The 21242-nt window shown below is 47.7% G+C and overlaps 1 long non-coding RNA gene across 1 annotated transcript in view; it reads right to left on the bottom strand.

Annotated features, from left to right (window-relative positions):
- LOC144774306 (uncharacterized) overlaps window positions 1-18031 on the bottom strand; it is a 33538-nt gene extending 15507 nt beyond the window's left edge. The window contains exon 1 of the long non-coding RNA XR_013600186.1: window positions 17759-18031. This is a non-coding gene — a long non-coding RNA (uncharacterized LOC144774306). The remainder of the gene's footprint in view (window positions 1-17758) is intronic.
- Between the last annotated feature and the right edge of the window lie 3211 nt (window positions 18032-21242).

Below are 21242 nucleotides of genomic sequence, written 5' to 3'. Positions count from 1 at the left end.
GAAACGCGTTGACGCTATATCTTGATACACAATCCGCCCATTGGGCATTGGTGCAAAAAAGCTAATTACAGATTGCTTATCTCCATGCCCATAATACGACATTATGACGGATGTGTAAATTGTTAAGACTGAGTTTTGCTGTCTAGCCTTTGTTTTCCCACTCTTTTTATATTTCATGCATATTCTGATAAATATTTGAATTTTATTGTGTTTTTAGGAATTTTTGTGATAGCAATTGTATTGACTGACGGGCTATTCCCGTGTTTTTATTGAGTAATTTTGCAATGTGAACAATAAATATATGTGATATATCTTTTTAATACAAAGTGTTATAGTGGTCTCCCTATTACATATGGTTTAATCTTGAAATGTGTGGATAGTGATGAATGAGAATAAGAGTGTATTAAGGTGAATGTTACTTGAAGACAGTTTCCTCTCTGTTAAGAAACCTACCCAAGGGGATCTCTCCTCTTTCACATTTACAGACACATCTCACACTTCCATAAAATAAAGCCTTTAACTATCCTTCACTTTGAATGTCAGTCCCTCTTATGGGGGAATGAGTGAAAATGACATGCCAAAAAGAATTGGTACAACAGTTTTATAATGTCTTTCCCATTTTATTTGGTGTGGATCTCACACCTTGATGCACACTCTTATAATGGTTTGAGTCTTATCATGCATAATACAGTTCCACATATGTGGAGCCATTCACATAAGTAACTTACATATGTGTATAAGTTCCACATATAAGGTTATACTTGCCCTTTTGAGTAACTTTACTACTTCGGTCTATTTAGAATATCCGAGTGTAAGGTTACTCAAAACTGTAGACTTAAACATCTCCACCCAATGATATAGGGAGGTTGTGAGAAGTTGGCCTGGTATATGATGTCCACTAATTAAAGTGGGCACCTTGCAACAGTGCACACAACCCTTATGGTGATTTAAGAGGTCAAAGGTAACCGTAGAAAGCTATCTAAATGGTAGCTGTGGAGAGCAGCCTTCAGGCTTAGTCTTGAAGGAATGTTAAGCAGCTTTTTTTTTACCAGAATGCAACCTTAATATATGAGTTAAATGAAAGGAGAACCACACAGTAGTTATAAAAATATGTATTTATTATTATAACACACCCTAAATACCTCACAGTATCTGCTACATGCAGATAAACACAAAGCACTCAATATTGTGGCACAGAAACAAACGTATGTAGCACTAATACACAGTGGGCTCCAGGAGGCGACCAAACCATATACTAAAATAGTGGTAAAAGAACCATGACTCGTCAAGACAGTGTCTAGAGGTTGTAGAAATCGCTGGGACCCCAAGGAACCACACAAGGTGAGTAAGTAGGGACCCCACGGAGGACAGGTGCAGTGTGAGAACACGACCGAGTGCTACAGACAATTCAATGAGAGAGTCGTGGTTGCAGTTTTAGTGTTTAACCGCATGCGCTCTAGCGGTTTTCCCGCTGCGCGCTGCGATTTTAAAAACCCCGCGTTACATGACGAGCCCAGCTCGTCATCAGCGTAGGGCACGTTACGCTCATGACGAGCTGGGCTCGTCATGAGCGCCGAAGGGGTTAAAGACCCTTCCCAGTGGATTACGAAGAAACCCTTTAGAACATAGAAGGTTGGAGAGCCACCCCTCCCATGGATACAGAAGTACCAGAGTTACCTATCCCAAGGATGCCGGGTGCATAGGGTCAAAGAGGTATCGGAAACCGCTGTTGTTCTCAATGGGAGTCTTCACAGAAATGCCACGGCTGGAAAGATGAAAAGTGTCCAGTGGAACCCACAAGTGGGTTCTTGAAGGAAGGAACCTGAAAGCAAAGGGGACAGAGTCTGGGTCACTCAGGAGTGACCAGGGGCTCGGTGGACGAATGCCCACCGATGTCGGGTGCTTCAGGTGTGAAGAGGGAGACCTTGACTCTGCAGCCACGGGGACCAGGAGAGGTTGAGGACGACCAGGAGACGGATACAAGCTGTCCCATGAAGGATGTCGAGTGCTGATGGGTCGGAGTCCGGTGGGAGCACCAACAAGCCTTTGCAGCAACAACCCACGAAGAAGGTCACAGTCTGGCCCAGCAAGGACCAGGAGACTCACCACAGCAAGGGGAGTCAGGGAAGGCAGTGAGCAACCAGGGAAGCCCAAGAAAATCAGGGCTATCCCTCAAATGGACCCACAGGCCAAAGGCACAGGAGTCGCGAGGGGACCTCTAGCAGTTTCACAAAACAACAGCTTACAGGGCACAGAGTGCGAGGAGATCGAAGTTCTTTGTACGAAATGTGCACAGAGGTTGACGCTATCGATAGCCCAATGCACTTGGTTGAGGAACACCAACAAGCATATGCACTCACAAATGTACGCGGTCCACAGGGGTTCGGGTTAAGCGGTCCCCACAAGGGATACTGGCCTCAAACTCAGTGAGAGGGCAGCTCGACCTCAAGGAATGCAGGAACCCACCTCCTGTGACGCTGGGGCCTTCGGAGTACGCAGGAGCTCAGGATCAGCAGACCCGTCAGTTGCGTCATGGTGCCTGCGAATGCAGTGGAGTGACTCCTTCACCCCAAGGGAGATACTTCTTGTCCTTGATGCTCCACAGGTCCTGCACGGAGCCTGTATGGTGCACGGGCACAGACTATGCTTTGGACGGAGAGGGAGATTAAGTCGGGCCCAGTCGAAGTCCAGAGAGTCCAGACAGTCGAAGGTCAGTGGTTTCTTGATCAGACTCTTGTCCACGTTGAATCTAGGGTCCTACAGCCAGGTAATCCCTTTTGTACCAAAGGGAGGGGGTTAGGCAGATTCAGGGGACCCTCCCAAGGGAGGGTCAGGGCAGTGGGAAGAATACTCCCATGTCCTTTGTCCAGTTTTGCGCCAGAGCAGGAGCCAACGACTGCCAGGACTGGATTGAACTGGACTATGCACAGAGACACTAAGTGTGCCCCAGATGCAGACTTTCAGGCACTTTGGTAGTGCATCCACCCAGCCCCAATACACTTAATACTGTCTGGGAGGTGGTCACACCTCCCTGTGACAGGATGCCAAGTGTGTCCTGCCTTCGCCTGCTCGAGCTTGGCTCAGCAGCAGGAGGGCAGAAATGTGTCTCTGGTCGGCAGCAACCATTTTGTGCTGCCCAGGTCGAGAAGGCTGGTACCGGGAAGACCAGTGAACCCAAGAAGCTTGCTTCAGAAGGGTGGAATCATACCTCCCACACCAGTTAACGGTGTGGAGGTACGATTCCAAAGTGTCTGATACCAAACACAACATGTTTTGTTGCAGCCGTTTTCGAGATAGCATTTTACCAGAGTATATAATGCACCTCTACCTATATGTCTGGCTGCGTCACTGACAACCCGGGAGAATGGTCTCCGAAGGCTGCAGAAGGGCTCTGTTAATGCAGGGGCACCCTCTCACGTAAAACCCAGCACCCTGTCTTCAGGATTGTCACGGCCTGCTAGAGGGGTGACTGATAGGTTTTAAGTGTAGTGACCTATAGATATAGTACCAGCTTACACAGGCTGCAATGGCAGGCCTGTAGTTCCATTTTGCATGGCCTCTCATGGGTGGCAGAATACATGCTGCAGCCCATGGGAGGCCTCTGGGGTACCTATGCCCTGGGTACATGTGTACCATATACTAGGGACTGACAAGTGTACCCCAGTATCCAATCTGGAGTGTACCTAAGAACATGTTTAACATTTTAAGGAGACAGCAGATAGACTGGGGTCTTGATTAGCAGGATCCCAGTCAGACTAGTCAAAAACAGTGTAATTTCAAGCAAAAATTGGGGGTAACCATAAGAATCTGATCCTACTTTCCTACAGAGGTGGAACCAAATTTCGGAGTCTATGTTACTACTGCCAAAAATGAAACAGCAGTAGGTCCAGCGTCACACATCATTAACCAATGGCAGTGCAACACCCACTTTCAGAAAATAGTGGAGATAAGAACTTAAAACTCAATTGGAAATGATCTTGAATAAAATGTTCATTAATGCCTATTAATGATAATAAAAGACTATTGACCTAATACATTACCACAAGGAGATCTCCACCCCGACTATGGAGACACCGTAAGGTAAAGTACAGGGAAAAATAAAAGTTTATTAAAGTAACCAAAAATGTGTAAATATGTTTTTTTTAAAGTAAACTAATTGTATATCTTTATTTTACATGTAGAACAAAATCAAAAGTATGGTTGTACTTTTAAATTACTTAAACCGTTAAATAATATAAATATTAAATAAAAATGTGTTTTCTTAATTTCAAATTATAAAATAATTCTCAGCCAAAGTAAAAAAAAAAAATGCATTAATAGTTATCAAAGTAATGTACAAAATATTTTAATAACACTTAGGGGGTCATTAGGATCGCGGTTTTTCCGCATCCTCGGGGCCGGCGGAAGGCACCGCCGGCCCAGAGGATGCGGAAAAACCGCAGCGGACTGACCTAAGACCCACCGCCACATTAGGATGGCTGGTGGGTCCTGGTTTCCGTCCGCAGCTTTTCCGCCGCGGCTGGCTTACAACCGCGGCGGAAAAGCTCTAATATGGTGATGGTGTCTGTCAGACACCGTCCACCATATTAGGATGGCCTGTAAAGTATGCTTTTCCGCGGCGGGTTTTCCGCCGTGGAAAAGCATACGGAACTTCACTGCGGGGCCCGTTGCGGGCCCCCTAGGTGAAGTGGGGGTGGGGGGTGCACATGGGGGGTACCTATGGTACCCCCCTGCATTTGCATGCAGAAAGCGGCAGGCACCGCGCGGTGCCTGCCTCTTACTGCATGCAAATGCAATGCGTGCATTTTTAACATTGCGGCGGGTGCAGCTTGAAGCTCCACCCGCCGCAATGTTAAAAATAGAGGATGTGACCGCAACCCTGGCGGTCACATCCTAATCAGCACGGAGGGAACGCCGCAGCCCCTGCGGACGTTCCCTCCTCCTCAAGGGTGGCGGACGGACGCAAGTCCGTCCGCCATCCTAATCGGCCCCTTAATGTGGGGAACTAAAGGGGGCTGACACTTACCCAGGAAGCCTGTGCTCAATCTTTCATCCTGCCCGCCCCGGCCCGGTAGCTAGTACCGTTGAGCGGAGGGCGGGACAGGGAGAGCCAGGTGCTTCCGCCCACTGGAGCGGTTAGCTGCCGGACGGAAGGGCTATTTAGGCAGCGAAGAGCCCCAGCGTGTTGGGTAGGGAGCGACAGTGGCAGTGTCTCCCCGACCCGCTTCACTCTCTGCGACAGACATTGGGCATCACTTTGGGTGCTGCTGCTCGGATTTATTTTGAGCTCCCGCATTGAAATATTTTTTAAACTTAGTCACTTGTTTTTAATCATTGAAGTGCAGATTGCTTGTACTTGAACAGTGCATACTGTTTGTGTTTTAAATTGCTCACTATTACTCAAGTGCTTGTGGGGAACTAACACTTACCCAGGAAGCCTGTGCTCGATCTTTCATCCTGCCCGCCCCGGTCCGACTCGGTAGCTAGTACCCTTGAGCGGAGGGCGGGACATGGAGAGCCAGGTGCTTCTGCCCACTGGAGCGGTTAGCGTTCTAGCTGCCGGACGGAAGGGCTATTTAGCCCTCTCGTCGTCAAGAGCGCGCAGGAGAGCGCCTTAGACAAACCAAAGAGAAGCCCGTTTGTGCCCGTCCGCGACCGGACGGGACCAGGGGCCATGACCCCTACATCAGCAGTTAGAGGTTGCTGCACTTCTAAGCGGGTCAGTTACTCAGCTCAAACATTACTAGACCTACAAAGTGCTCCACGGGCGGGCTGTGTTAGGGAGGTGGGGTCCGTTCCGGAAGGGCCATTCTCTTGTCGGCACTGTCAGTTTCAGGCGCAATATGAGGACGTTGCCTACTATTCACATAGAATGACCTTTGGGGCCGGTTCTAACGTCCAATCTGGATGGAGTAATTTGCTCTGTAACATTAGATCCCTGCCCAAACATCATGCGGAGGTATGGGACCTTACTTCTACGCAACAACCTGACCTATGTTTTTTAACTGAGACGTGGCTCAAACCTCACTCAGTTCCTGCCATTACCCTGAGGATCCCTGAAGGGTACAAAATAGTTAGATTGGATGGTCCTATTAAGATGGGTGGCGGTATAGCCATAGTCCATAGAATTGGCATTAATATTTCTATATTGGAGCTATGCTGCACTTCGGATATGGAATTGATGATTTTTAAGATTAATATCTCGTCATGGACTAGCTGGAAAGGAGCCTTGGCGTATCGTCCCCCTGGCCCTTGTACAAACTTTCCAATCTTATTAGTGGAAGCATTGGCCCCACATGTTTACCCAGGAAGGGATTTTTTACTTCTAGGAGACTTTAACATCTACTGTTTATGGTCGAGCACTTGCGCTCCGTGCTGGATACCGGTCGAACTGCGGCACTCCTGTTATTAGATCTGAGTGCCGCGTTCGACACGGTCTCACACGGTGTCCTTTTTCAGCGACTTGAGGAAGTGGGAGTCGGGGGTTCCGCGCTGTGTTGGTTTCGGTCCTTCCTTTCGAACAGATCATTCCAGGTTGCTATCCCACCCGGTAAATCTAAATCGCACCCGCTGACACTAGGGGTCCCACAAGGGTCATCATTGAGCCCCACTCTATTTAATCTATACGTCAGACCGCTGGCTGCGGTTGTCAAACGCTGGGGCCTGACAATGGTCTCGTATGCGGATGATACGCAGCTGGCGGTCACGTTGAGTGGGGACTCTGATGTGGAGGCCCTCATGTTTCGCGAAGGTATATGTGCCGTGGCAAATTGGATGAATCAGAACTGTCTCCAATTAAACACTAAGAAAACGGAGGTCATGGTGGTGGGAAAACAGGCCGGGTTGTGGAACGATAAGTGGTAGCCGCAGGAACTGGGGACGACTCCTTCCCCTGTAATCGAGATAAAAAATCTTGGGATCTGGTTAGATCCGGTGCTTAGTTTCACCTGCCATACCAAGAGAGTGGCAGGCTCTTGTTATGGCGTCATCAGAGGACTCAGGCCAATACTCAAGTTCTTTGACGCCCCCACCAGACAGCTGGTGGTTCAGGCGTCGGTCCTGTCCAGGTTGGACTACGCTAGCGCACTCTTGGCCGGGATTAACCAGGCAGAACTCACCCGACTACAGCGAGTGCAAAATACCGCTGCTAGAGTGGTGGTGGGACTGCCTAAACGGTGTTCGGCTTCTAAGACTCTGCGCTCTCTACACTGGCTCCCTATGAGCCAGAGGATTAAATTTAAGGTACTCTGCCTGGCTTTTAAAATTCTTAAAGGCATGGCTCCTCAAATCCTGAGCAACCTTTTAAGACCCTATGTCCCTCTGCGACCCCTGAGATCCTTGGGTATGCACCTATCAACGGTCCCTCGTTTTAGACTAAGCAGAATGGGCGGCCGCTCTTTTCGAGTGGTGATTCAGAAAAGGGAAAGGTGATGAACAGAGTGTCTGAATTAAGCAGACCACTCTTACCCAGTCCAAAGATCAGGGCTTGATCCATCACCGTTATTTAGCTCACTGCCCCATCCCAGCTCAGAACCTGGCTATATGCAAATTAGTCTGTCCCTGGCCCAATGCATCATGGGAACAGGGCAGACCAAACTACCAAGCCAATTCTTCACCAGAAAGGAGACAAGCTTCCGGGGACCGGTTTCTGCCATTTCAGGCGTCATCGGCCCGGCTTGCTTGAATCCTGATGGAGCAGTGAGCAAGGGACTCATGTCTGAGTATACCCTGCCACACCTATAGTGGCCAAAAACGATTCAGAAAAGGGGGTGGTGATGAACAGAGTGTCTGAATTAAGCAGACCACTCTTACCCAGTCCAAAGATCAGGGCTTGATCCATCACCGTTATTTAGCTCACTGCCCCATCCCAGCTCAGAACCTGGCTATATGCAAATTAGTCTGTTTCTGGCCCAGTGCATCATGGGAACAGGGCAGACCAAACTACCAAGCCAATTCTTCACCAGAAAGGAGACAAGCTTCCGGGGAACGGTTTCTGCCATTTCAGGCGTCATCGGCCCAGCTTGCTTGAATCCTGATGGAGCAGTGAGCAAGGGACTCATGTCTGAGTATACCCTGCCACACCTATAGTGGCCAAAATGATTCAGAAAAGGGGGTGGTGATGAACAGAGTGTCTGAATTAAGCAGACCACTCTTACCCAGTCCAAAGATCAGGGCTTGATCCATCACCGTTATTTAGCTCACTGCCCCATCCCAGCTCAGAACCTGGCTATATGCAAATTAGTCTGTCCCTGGCCCAGTGCATCAGGGGAACAGGGCAGACCAAACTACCAAGCCAATTCTTCACCAGAAAGGAGACAAGCTTCCGGGGACCGGTTTCTGCCATTTCAGGCATCATCGGCCCGGCTTTCTTGAATCCTGATGGAGCAGTGAGCAAGGGACTCATGTCTGAGTATACCCTACCACACCTATAGTGGCCAAAAACGATTCAGAAAAGGGGGTGGTGATGAACAGAGTGTCTGAATTAAGCAGACCACTCTTACCCAGTCCAAAGATCAGGGCTTGATCCATCACCGTTATTTAGCTCACTGCCCCATCCCAGCTCAGAACCTGGCTATATGCAAATTAGTCTGTCCCTGGCCCAGTGCATCATGGGAACAGGGCAGACCAAACTACCAAGCCAATTCTTCACCAGAAAGGAGACAAGCTTCCGGGGACCGGTTTCTGCCATTTCAGGCGTCATCGGCCCGGCTTGCTTGAATCCTGATGGAGCAGTGAGCAAGGGACTCATGTCTGAGTATACCCTGCCACACCTATAGTGGCCAAAAACGATTCAGAAAAGGGGGTGGTGATGAACAGAGTGTCTGAATTAAGCAGACCACTCTTACCCAGTCCAAAGATCAGGGCTTGATCCATCACCGTTATTTAGCTCACTGCCCCATCCCAGCTCAGAACCTGGCTATATGCAAATTAGTCTGTTTCTGGCCCAGTGCATCATGGGAACAGGGCAGACCAAACTACCAAGCCAATTCTTCACCAGAAAGGAGACAAGCTTCCGGGGACCGGTTTCTGCCATTTCAGGCGTCATCGGCCCAGCTTGCTTGAATCCTGATGGAGCAGTGAGCAAGGGACTCATGTCTGAGTATACCCTGCCACACCTATAGTGGCCAAAAATGATTCAGAAAAGGGGGTGGTGATGAACAGAGTGTCTGAATTAAGCAGACCACTCTTACCCAGTCCAAAGATCAGGGCTTGATCCATCACCGTTATTTAGCTCACTGCCCCATCCCAGCTCAGAACCTGGCTATATGCAAATTAGTCTGTCCCTGGCCCAGTGCATCAGGGGAACAGGGCAGACCAAACTACCAAGCCAATTCTTCACCAGAAAGGAGACAAGCTTCCGGGGACCGGTTTCTGCCATTTCAGGCATCATCGGCCCGGCTTTCTTGAATCCTGATGGAGCAGTGAGCAAGGGACTCATGTCTGAGTATACCCTACCACACCTATAGTGGCCAAAAACGATTCAGAAAAGGGGGTGGTGATGAACAGAGTGTCTGAATTAAGCAGACCACTCTTACCCAGTCCAAAGATCAGGGCTTGATCCATCACCGTTATTTAGCTCACTGCCCCATCCCAGCTCAGAACCTGGCTATATGCAAATTAGTCTGTCCCTGGCCCAGTGCATCATGGGAACAGGGCAGACCAAACTACCAAGCCAATTCTTCACCAGAAAGGAGACAAGCTTCCGGGGACCGGTTTCTGCCATTTCAGGCGTCATCGGCCCGGCTTGCTTGAATCCTGATGGAGCAGTGAGCAAGGGACTCATGTCTGAGTATACCCTGCCACACCTATAGTGGCCAAAAACGATTCAGAAAAGGGGGTGGTGATGAACAGAGTGTCTGAATTAAGCAGACCACTCTTACCCAGTCCAAAGATCAGTGCTTGATCCATCACCGTTATTTAGCTCACTGCCCCATCCCAGCTCAGAACCTGGCTATATGCAAATTAGTCTGTCCCTGGCCCAGTGCATCATGGGAACAGGGCAGACCAAACTACCAAGCCAATTCTTCACCAGAAAGGAGACAAGCTTCCGGGGACCGGTTTCTGCCATTTCAGGCGTCATCGGCCCGGCTTGCTTGAATCCTGATGGAGCAGTGAGCAAGGGACTCATGTCTGAGTATACCCTGCCACACCTATAGTGGCCAAAAACGATTCAGAAAAGGGGGTGGTGATGAACAGAGTGTCTGAATTAAGCAGACCACTCTTACCCAGTCCAAAGATCAGTGCTTGATCCATCACCGTTATTTAGCTCACTGCCCCATCCCAGCTCAGAACCTGGCTATATGCAAATTAGTCTGTCCCTGGCCCAGTGCATCATGGGAACAGGGCAGACCAAACTACCAAGCCAATTCTTCACCAGAAAGGAGACAAGCTTCCGGGGACCGGTTTCTGCCATTTCAGGCGTCATTGGCCCGGCTTGCTTGAATCCTGATGGAGCAGTGAGCAAGGGACTCATGTCTGAGTATACCCTGCCACACCTATAGTGGCCAAAAACGATTCAGAAAAGGGGGTGGTGATGAACAGAGTGTCTGAATTAAGCAGACCACTCTTACCCAGTCCAAAGATCAGGGCTTGATCCATCACCGTTATTTAGCTCACTGCCCCATCCCAGCTCAGAACCTGGCTATATGCAAATTAGTCTGTCCCTGGCCCAGTGCATCATGGGAACAGGGCAGACCAAACTACCAAGCCAATTCTTCACCAGAAAGGAGACAAGCTTCCGGGGACCGGTTTCTGCCATTTCAGGCGTCATCGGCCCGGCTTGCTTGAATCCTGATGGAGCAGTGAGCAAGGGACTCATGTCTGAGTATACCCTGCCACACCTATAGTGGCCATAAACGATTCAGAAAAGGGGGTGGTGATGAACAGAGTGTCTGAATTAAGCAGACCACTCTTACCCAGTCCAAAGATCAGCGCTTGATCCATCACCGTTATTTAGCTCACTGCCCCATCCCAGCTCAGAACCTGGCTATATGCAAATTAGTCTGTCCCTGGCCCAGTGCATCATGGGAACAGGGCAGACCAAACTACCAAGCCAATTCTTCACCAGAAAGGAGACAAGCTTCCGGGGACGCTTGCTTGAATCCTGATGGAGCAGTGAGCAAGGGACTCATGTCTGAGTATACCCTGCCACACCTATAGTGGCCAAAAACGATTCAGAAAAGGGGGTGGTGATGAACAGAGTATATGAATTAAGCAGACCACTCTTACCCAGTCCAAAGATCAGGGCTTGATCCATCACCGTTATTTAGCTCACTGCCCCATCCCAGCTCAGAACCTGCCTATATGCAAATTAGTCTGTCCCTGGCCCAGTGCATCATGGGAACAGGGCAGACCAAACTACCAAGCCAATTCTTCACCAGAAAGGAGACAAGCTTCCGGGGACCGGTTTCTGCCATTTCAGGCGTCATCGGCCCGGCTTGCTTGAATCCTGATGGAGCAGTGAGCAAGGGACTCATGTCTGAGTATACCCTGCCACACCTATAGTGGCCAAAAACGATTCAGAAAAGGGGGTGGTGATGAACAGAGTGTCTGAATTAAGCAGACCACTCTTACCCAGTCCAAAGATCAGGGCTTGATCCATCACCGTTATTTAGCTCACTGCCCCATCCCAGCTCAGAACCTGGCTATATGCAAATTAGTCTGTCCCTGGCCCAGTGCATCATGGGAACAGGGCAGACCAAACTACCAAGCCAATTCTTCACCAGAAAGGAGACAAGGTTCCGGGGACCGGTTTCTGCCATTTCAGGCGTCATCGGCCCGGCTTGCTTGAATCCTGATGGAGCAGTGAGCAAGGGACTCATGTCTGAGTATACCCTGCCACACCTGCCACCCTAAGCGTGGAAGGGTATACTCAGATGTGAGTCCCTTGCTCATTGCACCATCAGGATTCAAGCAAGCCGGGCCGAAGACGGCTGAAATGCCAGAAACCGGTCCCCGGAAGCTTGTTTCCTTCCCAGTGTAAGAATTGGCTTTTGTAGTCTGGTCTGCCCTGTTCCCATGATGCACTGGGCCAGGGACAGACTAATTTGCATACAGCCAGGTTCTGAAACTGGGATGGTGCAATGAGCTAAAAAACGGTGTTGGATCTAGCCTTGATCTCTTGACTGGGTGAGAGTACTCTGCCTAATTCAGAGACTCTGTCCATCACCACCCCTTGTTGTAAATAACTTTTCGAGTGGTGGCCGCAAAGCTGTGGAACTCCCTTCCTGTTGAGCTTCGGGCAATGGACAACCTTTTGCAGTTTAGGCGGGCAATAAAAACCTTTCTGTTCGTCTAATCTGCCTGACTGAGCATGCTCCTTTTTAGATGTTGTGTTGTGTTTACCTTCTCAGCGCGCCAGGACGCCCCTTTGCTGGGGCAGCTGTGCGCGGTACAAAAAACAAATAACATAACATAACATAACAGTGAAAGGCAGGACAGTGTGGAAGCCCAGGCCTTGCTGGCAGATCTTCTACCACTAGGTCTCACACAGCAAAACACTGGCCCCCCCATCGGGCAGGACATACGCTAGACCTTATTTTTTCCAACTCACCGAAGATTGTATGCCACCCACCTAAGCAGGTTCATTGGACAGACCATTCTATTTTAGAATTTGCGATGTCCAATTTGGACAGGCCCCTTAGCATACCAGTGCCCCTACCCCTGTGGCGGAGACAATGGCACAAAATGTCCCAGGAGACTTTTAAGGAGGCGTTTGTAGAGCCTAACCTCACATCCACAGAGAACATTGAGATGGCCCTATTGAAATATAATTGTGCTATCCACAAGGTGGTGGAAACCATCGCTCCGCTGAAACTCTATAAACCACGCCCCGTGCAAAGGCAGGAAGTCTGGTTTTCCGATTATTTGGGGTCTCTCAAGCGGGCCTGTAGAAAGTTGGAAAAGGTCTGGAGATCATCTCACCTGGAGGCCGACAGAATCTGTTACTGGACTGCTTGGACTTCCTATCATAAGGCAATTAAAGTAGCACGCAAAAATCATATTGCCTCACAACTTGCGGCGGCAGGTAATGCTCCCAAGGCCCTGCAGGGCTCGACAAATCCGAAAAATGGTACTAGTCCTGCAGGTCTAGTACCATGGAAAATCCCCTCGACCTGACTCCAACCCACTTGACCTCCGTCTCTGAAAACGGAGCAAAAGTGACAAGATAACAAGATTTAAAGGCATGTTTATTGCTCATTTCCTTTGTGAGCAATAAAAATGCCTTTAAATTGTGTTATCTTGTCACTTTTGCTCTGTTTTTAAAGACAGAAGACAAAAGTTAGTTTGATTTCCTACTCGCCAGAAAGGGCGAGTAGGACCTAAAAATAGCTCGTCCTCATCCATTCTCCCTCACAAATGCGAGCGGGCGAGTGGATTTGTCGAGCCCTGCCCCGTATCAGATTCTGCAAACTTTTATAAAACCGGTGGCTTGTGAAAGTCCCGATCTATCTTCACAACAATTATGTAATGATATTTCCCACTATTTCTCTAATAAGATAGACAGGATTTATGAGAAAATCACTGACTCCAACTCCTCCACCAGCAGTCTTATGACATTACCTCAGGTTAAGAACACTGAGAACTCTGGAGTGCTCACTGGGTTCCCCGCTATCTCCTTGAATGAGGTGGAGGACCTTATTGGTCGAATCAAGAGTGGCTGCCCATCAGACATTATTCCTGCCCGAGTCATGCCGGTGGTGGGCAAGGCGCTTGGTCCTGTGATCCAGCGCCTTGTCAACCTCTCGCTGGCTGAGGGCCAAGTGCCACTGGAGTGGAAGAAGGCACTAGTGAGACCCATTCGGAAGAACTCTTCCATTCCTTGGTCAGACCTGTCCAACCTCAGGCCTATATCTCTGCTCCCGTATTTGAGTAAGCTTACGGAGAAGCACGTGAATAAACATCTATCGAGCTTTATCAAATGCATGGGAAGCCTGGACTACTCTCAGTCCGGCTTCAGGCCGAATCATAGTACTGAATCGGCTTTGCTGTCAGTAACAGACGATCTCCGTATGTACCAGGACAAGGGATATTCGGTAGTCCTGGTGCTATTGGATTTATCGGCAGCGTTCAATACTATATCTCACAACATCTTGCTCGAACGTCTTGCAGAGACTGGGCTTACGAGTGTAGCCTTGGCCTGGCTGCGGAGTTTTCTGTCCGACCGCACTCAAAGTGTCAACATGGGTGCGTTTCGTTCAGCGGAGGAAGAGATTACTAAGGGGGTGCCACAGGGCTCATGTCTGAGCCCCACTCTTTTTAACATCTATGTGGCCCCCCTGGTTAGGATCATGAGAGCTTTTGGTTTCATCCCAGTGTCATATGCTGATGACACGCATCTCCTTTTTTCCATTTAAATCTCTGACCTCCGAGACAATAAAATCGTTCTCTGAAGGCATGAAGGCGGTTGCCCAGTGGATGACCTCGAACTTCCTACAGTGTAATGTGGGGAAGACTGAGGTCATGCTTTTTGGGGAAGCCAAAATATTGTGGACCCCTGATTGGTGGCCATCGGATTTAGGCCCGATTGCCACGCCTAAGCAGGTGGTGAAGAATTTTGGGGTGCGACTGGTCTCTATAGGAGCATGGAAATAACATAGTGGGAGCCTGCTTTCATGTTATAGGGCTATTTCGTAAAGTGTTTCCTCTCCTTCCTGAAACCACGAGAAAAACGTTGGTTCAGGCCTTGGTGCTCAGCCGCCTGGATTATTGTAACGGGCTGTTGGCATCGACCAACGATGGTATACTTGGTGAGCTTCAAGTGGTACAGAACACTGCTGCGAGACTGGTCCTAAATGCCCCTCCTAGATCTCCTTCAAAACCCCTATTAGCAAAATTACACTGGCTTCCCATTCGCCAAAGGGTAAAGTTTAAGTTCTGCTGTGTCGTCCATAAAGGGCTGCACGGCTCAGGACCTTCCTATCTGGCAGAAAAATTCACTCCATACAACCCTGCCCGCACCCTTAGATCCTCCAATCAGCTTCTTCTTCAAATACCTACTGTGAAGAAGTCTAGGCAGGGCGGTAAAGCCTTGTCTTCTGTTGGTCCAGCACTTTGGAACAAACTCCCCTTCACACTTAGGCAGTGCTCGGACCATTCAACTTTCAGGAAAAAGCTAAAAACTTTTCTATTCCAGTGTTAGCACCCTCCTATTTGGATTGCCCTTTTGTCCTGTTCCATCTGTCATGGGCGTGTGGCGCGGAGATACTCCTTCGGGAGTCGATTCAAGCGTGGTATAAACCCATAAATAAATAAATAAATGACAATTTATAAATTCAAACGGGGTGCTAAAATATATATATATATTTAACCTTAAATGATATTTATTCATATTTTAAATAATTTAATTTGACATTTCCTAAGGTTTTTTAAAAGTACTGTTGTTATTATTTTCTATGTAAGGGTGTTGCAGTACTAGTGGTTGCCATGTGTGGTTCTGGGCTAAAAATGTACCATTGTTTTGGGTCCCTTTTGGATGCAATAACTTTAGAAGTGCAGTTTGCGAACAGCACTTGAGTTACTCTTTTGTGGGTGGGTTCCTGAAACCTAGGTTGACCAGGCATCATGGATTTGATTGAACAGGCTGGTTTCTGACCACTTGTTTCAAAAGATTTCACTAACTGTACTACTTGTTCTAGCATTTAGAGAGGGTCTATTGAACAAAATTGTGTGTTCCAGTGCTGCATAATGTACTAGCCTTTCTGAAATTAACTGCGTCTGTGTAAAAGTTGTATTTAATGTATTCCGCATGATGCCTCCTTGTCTGTTTTTGTTACGTTGGCGAGTATTGTATTTTAAGTCATACTGCTCCCTCGGTGGATGTAAAATTGTAGTCCTACTTCTATTTTTTTAAATGTTCAGATTTTTTAAACCAAAAACGAGTCACCCTACCTAAATCACTCCCTAACGCACTCCCATAAGACCGCCCATTTAGTAGTAAGTATGCCCCTTTTGTCCAGTCACCCTCCCACCCCTTGCAACTTTTACTACTAAGGGCCTGATTACAAATCTGGTGGTGCAGAAGCGGGACGGCACGTCGGCTTACAAGTTGTAATCTGGGTGGGAGGTCCTGCTGTGGCTGGCCCACAGTGCTACCTATCCAAAGGCTCATAGGAGTGCCTTAGAAAGGTAGAGCTGCGAGTCAGACATAGTGTTCCAGCACAGCATGCACTGTAAAGTATATGCTGTGCTGGAACAGAGGGTGAATGCATACATGTGCTCCCCTGCATGCATCCCAAAGGCCCTGAGGCAACAGGGGACCCTATAGGGCCCCCTTAGTTGACTCCGCCACCCTTTGTATGACTATCTCACCACCTTGAAAAGGGTGGGCGACAGCCAACTCATAATATGCTTGGCGGTGCCATAGAGGCACCACCAAGCATACTGCAGCCTCAGACCGCTGCACCAGGACTAGCAGATCCCTGGAGGTTGTGGCAGTCCTAATGTGGTCCGACTGCCATAGTTGTAATACGGTGGTCGGACCACTGGTGAGGGGGTCCCCGACCTCCACCGCGAGTTTGATGTTCCTATGGACCGCCAAGTAGTAAACTTATAAGTGTATCTCCCTATAGAAAAATTAGCAGAGGTGGAAATTTACCCTTGTAGGTTTGTGAATAGAAACTTAGTACCATTTTAGTACTTCTAAAGTACTACAAAATGCAATATTGTGAATAGGCCCCATTGTGTGTAAGTGGCACAACTTGAACTGCAGTCCCACAAGGGAATTCGTCTTGAACCATTGTGCACTGAGCATGGAAAACTGTTGGTAGGCATTTCTTCACAACCAGTGTTGGAAAGTAGGGGGACCACGCTGGATCAAGGCTCTGGCAGCTATTTCTAGCCAGATCTGGGATCCGGAGACCCACAGAAACAGGCTTTGTTCTGGGATCCTTTTCTGACACAAAGACACAATTCAGCAGTGCCTGCTGTTTGCCTGCATTCCATTTGGTGCAGCAGAGAGCTTTCTTATTTATACTTCCAGCTAGGCGCAAACCAAAGGCCTAATTTAAAGGACAATCAGCTTTCCTTTTGATTGAGTGAAATACTGGTTGAGAGCTATCTGGAGCCCAACACCTGCACACCAAAGCAATGGAAGAAAACAAAGGCGCAATGGATGTTTTTGCTTCACAAGCAATTTACTATCACATATATCCCTATTGCCAATTTCTTTGCAGCAAATTAAAAAAATAAAAATAGAAGTTGACTGTCAGACTCTGCTTTTCAAATTCCGCCCTTCATGGCTCCACCTCCTGTCCCCAGCAACACTTTGACCCTCAACTAATAGGCTTCCGGAGGAATATTTTTTCCAATTTCTAATGAGATTGCCGGCACTACTAAATGACTGAAATATGGACTCACAGCAGAGATTCGAGATTTGTCTGGCACGCTGTTTTATGTTAATTTACAGATACTGGAATACCACGGCGGTGGCGTATATCATAGTATTACCGTTTTGGAAAGTGAACGGCAGGGCCACCCGTGAAAGATTCATGGGCCCGATTGTTAGAGCAAACAAACATTGTAAGCATTTATGTTTCACCCTGAAAACAAAGCATGTTATTTTCATTAGGTAACTCATTTTAACCCACGTCTTCCATTAGAGGTATACATGGACCTACACAAATACAAGAAACAATTTTTTTTACATTGAGATGCGAGAAAAACGAATAAGGACTCCGTGGTGCATGTTCGTCGTCTAAAACAAGCAGGCGTGGTCAGTAGAGAGGTTAACTGGCGTTAACTGTTGCCCCGCACTCACCTTCGGGGGCATCCATGCCATGGTCCATCGCTAGTTCTAGCACCAAATAAGGGCTCTGCCCTTCTAATTTCCCACGGTTCTTCAAGATCACGTTGTTACCAAGGTGAAGTTGATCCGCTGGGTCGAGGTAGTTCTGAGGAAGACAGTCGGGAGCGAGGAAGAAAACGACGAATAAACATTTCGGCCAACAGAGTAGCCGAAAAAACATGGCGCCTCCTCCCATCATGCTTATCGCGGGGTTATGGCACAGCGCGCTCGCCATTGGGACTTCCCGCAAACACGTTCGGGCGCGAAGGATGTGTGGCAACAGCGGGCGCAGACGTGAGGTCAGCTGATAGCCAATCACCAACCACCTGAGCGCGCTAAACTATTCCCAGGTAAGAAATGTTTCTTTTTTTGCAGCTTTGTATAGCGCCAACTTGACAAAAGGGCATCTGTGCTCTTTACATGAACCGGCATGTGAGCTCTTTACACGAACCCCAGAATACATTGCACAAGGTCAGTGTCATTTACATTTATAATTTACAATTACATTGCCCATGGTCAGAGTAATTTTTGGGTCGTTTTTGGCAAGTAGACTCCGAATAGGGCATAACGCAGGTCACTATGCTGTCACGTCTTCCATTAAACAATTATTTGAAATAATTCTCCCACTTGATTATCATTTTAACCCTCCCACGATAGCTTCAACCCTAGACTTCTTCAACGCAGCCCTGCAAAGTACCATGCATCAGGGGTAAGACTAACGCATTTTAGTGAAAAATGCGCATCACCACATTAAAATGCATTAGTCACATATAATCAGAGCTCCTCAGATTTTGTACAATCATGAGGCAATGCATCTAAGTGAATGGCCAAAAGCCAATTGCGGGTGGGCGTCATTAGTTGATCCACTGTGGAGGGTTGGGGTGTGAGGAAGTGGGGATGACCGGAAGGGGTCATGGGGTTTGCGACTATGGGAGGCGGCAAAGCAAGGCCCTCTGTAAAGGGAGGCTGGCGCCTGGTGGCGGTGTCTTTGTCCCCTGATTGTGCAATCTGGAGGTCGCTGGCTGAGGGGGCATGGCGTAGCAATGGGATTAGTTCTGCTGGAAAACTGAGCATTGGTGAGCTCTTTTATCATATTACGTAGCCCATTATATTTTGGTCTTCTGGGCATGGTGCATCACTTATCCAGCAGGGGAGTGCTAAGGGAAGCTGTACAAACTCAATTTCCTTGTGACGTTGCGGGGGGGTTGGGGGACACAGCTCAATCTGTATAGCCGGTGAGACACCGCCATTACTAATGGTTAAGACACAGGTTATTGGCTATATGTCCTAAGTTGGAGTCCCGGCGCTAATGCAAAATTATAAGTGCTTTCTGCCAATGCGCTGTAAGGTCCATGGCTCGACGTGCCAGGGGTCGGGAAAATCAGAAATGTGAGCAGTTAACCTTTTTACGTAGAACCTGAGCGCTGCTCTACGAGGCATGCTGTATTTGAGTATGGACTTGAAGCCCCACCCACTCTCTGCTCCTATTTTCCATTGGCTTGTGTCCAGTGGTCGAAGTGGGGAAAAAATAGTAGGGCAACTGTGGGCGGAGAATCAGAGGGCATGAATAACCAGAGGATTGCATCTGTGGGTGAAGTCAGAGGGGTGGCCAGAATGTGCAAAACATCCCAATTTTTTAAAATTTGTTTGGGATCTCACTGACCAGTTACAGCTTATTATGTTATTTAATTCAACCAAAAGATGCACATGATTATTTAAGGTTTAATATGAGTTATTGACTTTAAAATACATTCACAAAGTGGGATATGCTTTCAATCACAGAATGTACCAAGTACGTTTAAAAGTGGATTCACAAGCAATTTGTCTTCGAGCCATGGAGCTTCTGTCATCAGCACCTCTCCCTTTTTCAACAAGAGCAATCCAAACATGACTCACACTGGTTGTACCCACCTGGCTAAAGATCCCAGGAATCAATCAACCTAACGAGGGTCTCATAAAAGAGCTGGTGAGCAAAGTGGAAAAAGCACATAGGAATGCAATGGATAGAGAGGGAGTTGGGAATACAATCAAAGAAGATGGAGTGGAGTTGGGAAAGACATTGGATGGATGGGGAACTGGGGAAGACGATGGTATGGATTGGAAGTTGGGAAAGACAATGACTAAAGAGAGCTGGGAGCAGCAGCACATGAAGTGGGAGTTGGGAAAGACAATGGTATGGAATGAAAGTTGGGAAAGAGAATGTATAAAAAGCGAGCTGGGGAAGGAAATGGATGAAGTGGGAGCGGGGAAAATCAATGGGTAGAGAGATTACGAAGACAATGAATGAGAAAGTGCAAATTCAATACATTAAAATATTATGGGGAAGAGTTGAAATGAAGAAAGAGAGGGATAGTGGTTGGGAGGACAATGGATGGAGGAGGTAGGAAAGAGAAGTGCTGTTTGTAGATTCCCAATGTTAGACTAATGTTCTGATTTGTTACCTTTGCCTCAAATTTTAAAGCACTCTGATATCCTTTGAGATCAAGTTCGCTCTATATAAAACTTTATGAATAAAATAAATTTAAAAAAAATCAGAGTTTACAAATGTTTTCTATATAATTATGGCTCTTCCATATTTGCAACATAATAAATCTGCTGCATCATCTGACAGTTTTAACTAATCAATTTGTTGCTCAAACAAATCAAAAGTTACCAATAATTGTGACTTGTGTTGCTGAGGCTGATCGCATGTGTAACAAGCATTAAAAATGCAATAGGTCTCGCCTTTCATTAAGTTAAAGCCATTTGCTTAGCTATACAATACCATTAGCAAAGCAAATGGCTTTAACTTAATCAAAGACGAGACCTATTGCATTTTCAATGCTTGTTTATGACTGTAAGGGTGCCTGTACTCTTCACCTCTTTGTGCAGTGTTTTGCCGGTTCTTCCCAAGTGCAGAGCCTTCGCACACTTCGCCTGTTCGCACACACAAAGAACCTCAAGGAATAGAATTTGAGCCTCGGCAAAGACCCTCAACCATCCTGTGAATCTGGGCTAATCACTTCGAGAGTGAAAGCACGCATGGCTCGCTAAACATAAGCAAAGCACGTCATGCCTGAAGTAAGAATAAGCACATAAACGCGAACATAGAGTATGTCCAGAAAAAACATCACAGCGCGACGGAGGCAGAGTTGAAGGAAGCCGGCATGTTTAACGTTAGAAAAACAAGCACATGAAAGAAAGCAGGGCCAACTCAGCCGTACATCTTACTGAAGTCGATGGTCAGTGTAATATTAAATGGGATAAGAGCAATGTGTTCGTTTCAGCGCATTGCGTTAAGCCTCCTGTTTTTCAGGAGGAACCCCCGGCATTACTAGGGTTGTGTTCTTCAGGTATAAAAGGCGTGTCCTTTATGATTGTGGCACCCACTACGACATTGGCTTTTCAAAGGAAATGGCATCCACCACTCCACGGCCGGCACGCCTGCCCGCCATGTAAGGTATTTGCAGAGCACATT

This window comes from Lissotriton helveticus, chromosome 1_1, assembly GCF_964261635.1.
Source record: "Lissotriton helveticus chromosome 1_1, aLisHel1.1, whole genome shotgun sequence".
In the NCBI taxonomy this organism is placed as follows: Eukaryota; Metazoa; Chordata; class Amphibia; order Caudata; family Salamandridae; genus Lissotriton; species Lissotriton helveticus.
The sequence above is the reverse complement of the archived record's forward strand: the minus strand, read 5'-3'. Positions and strand labels throughout refer to the sequence as shown.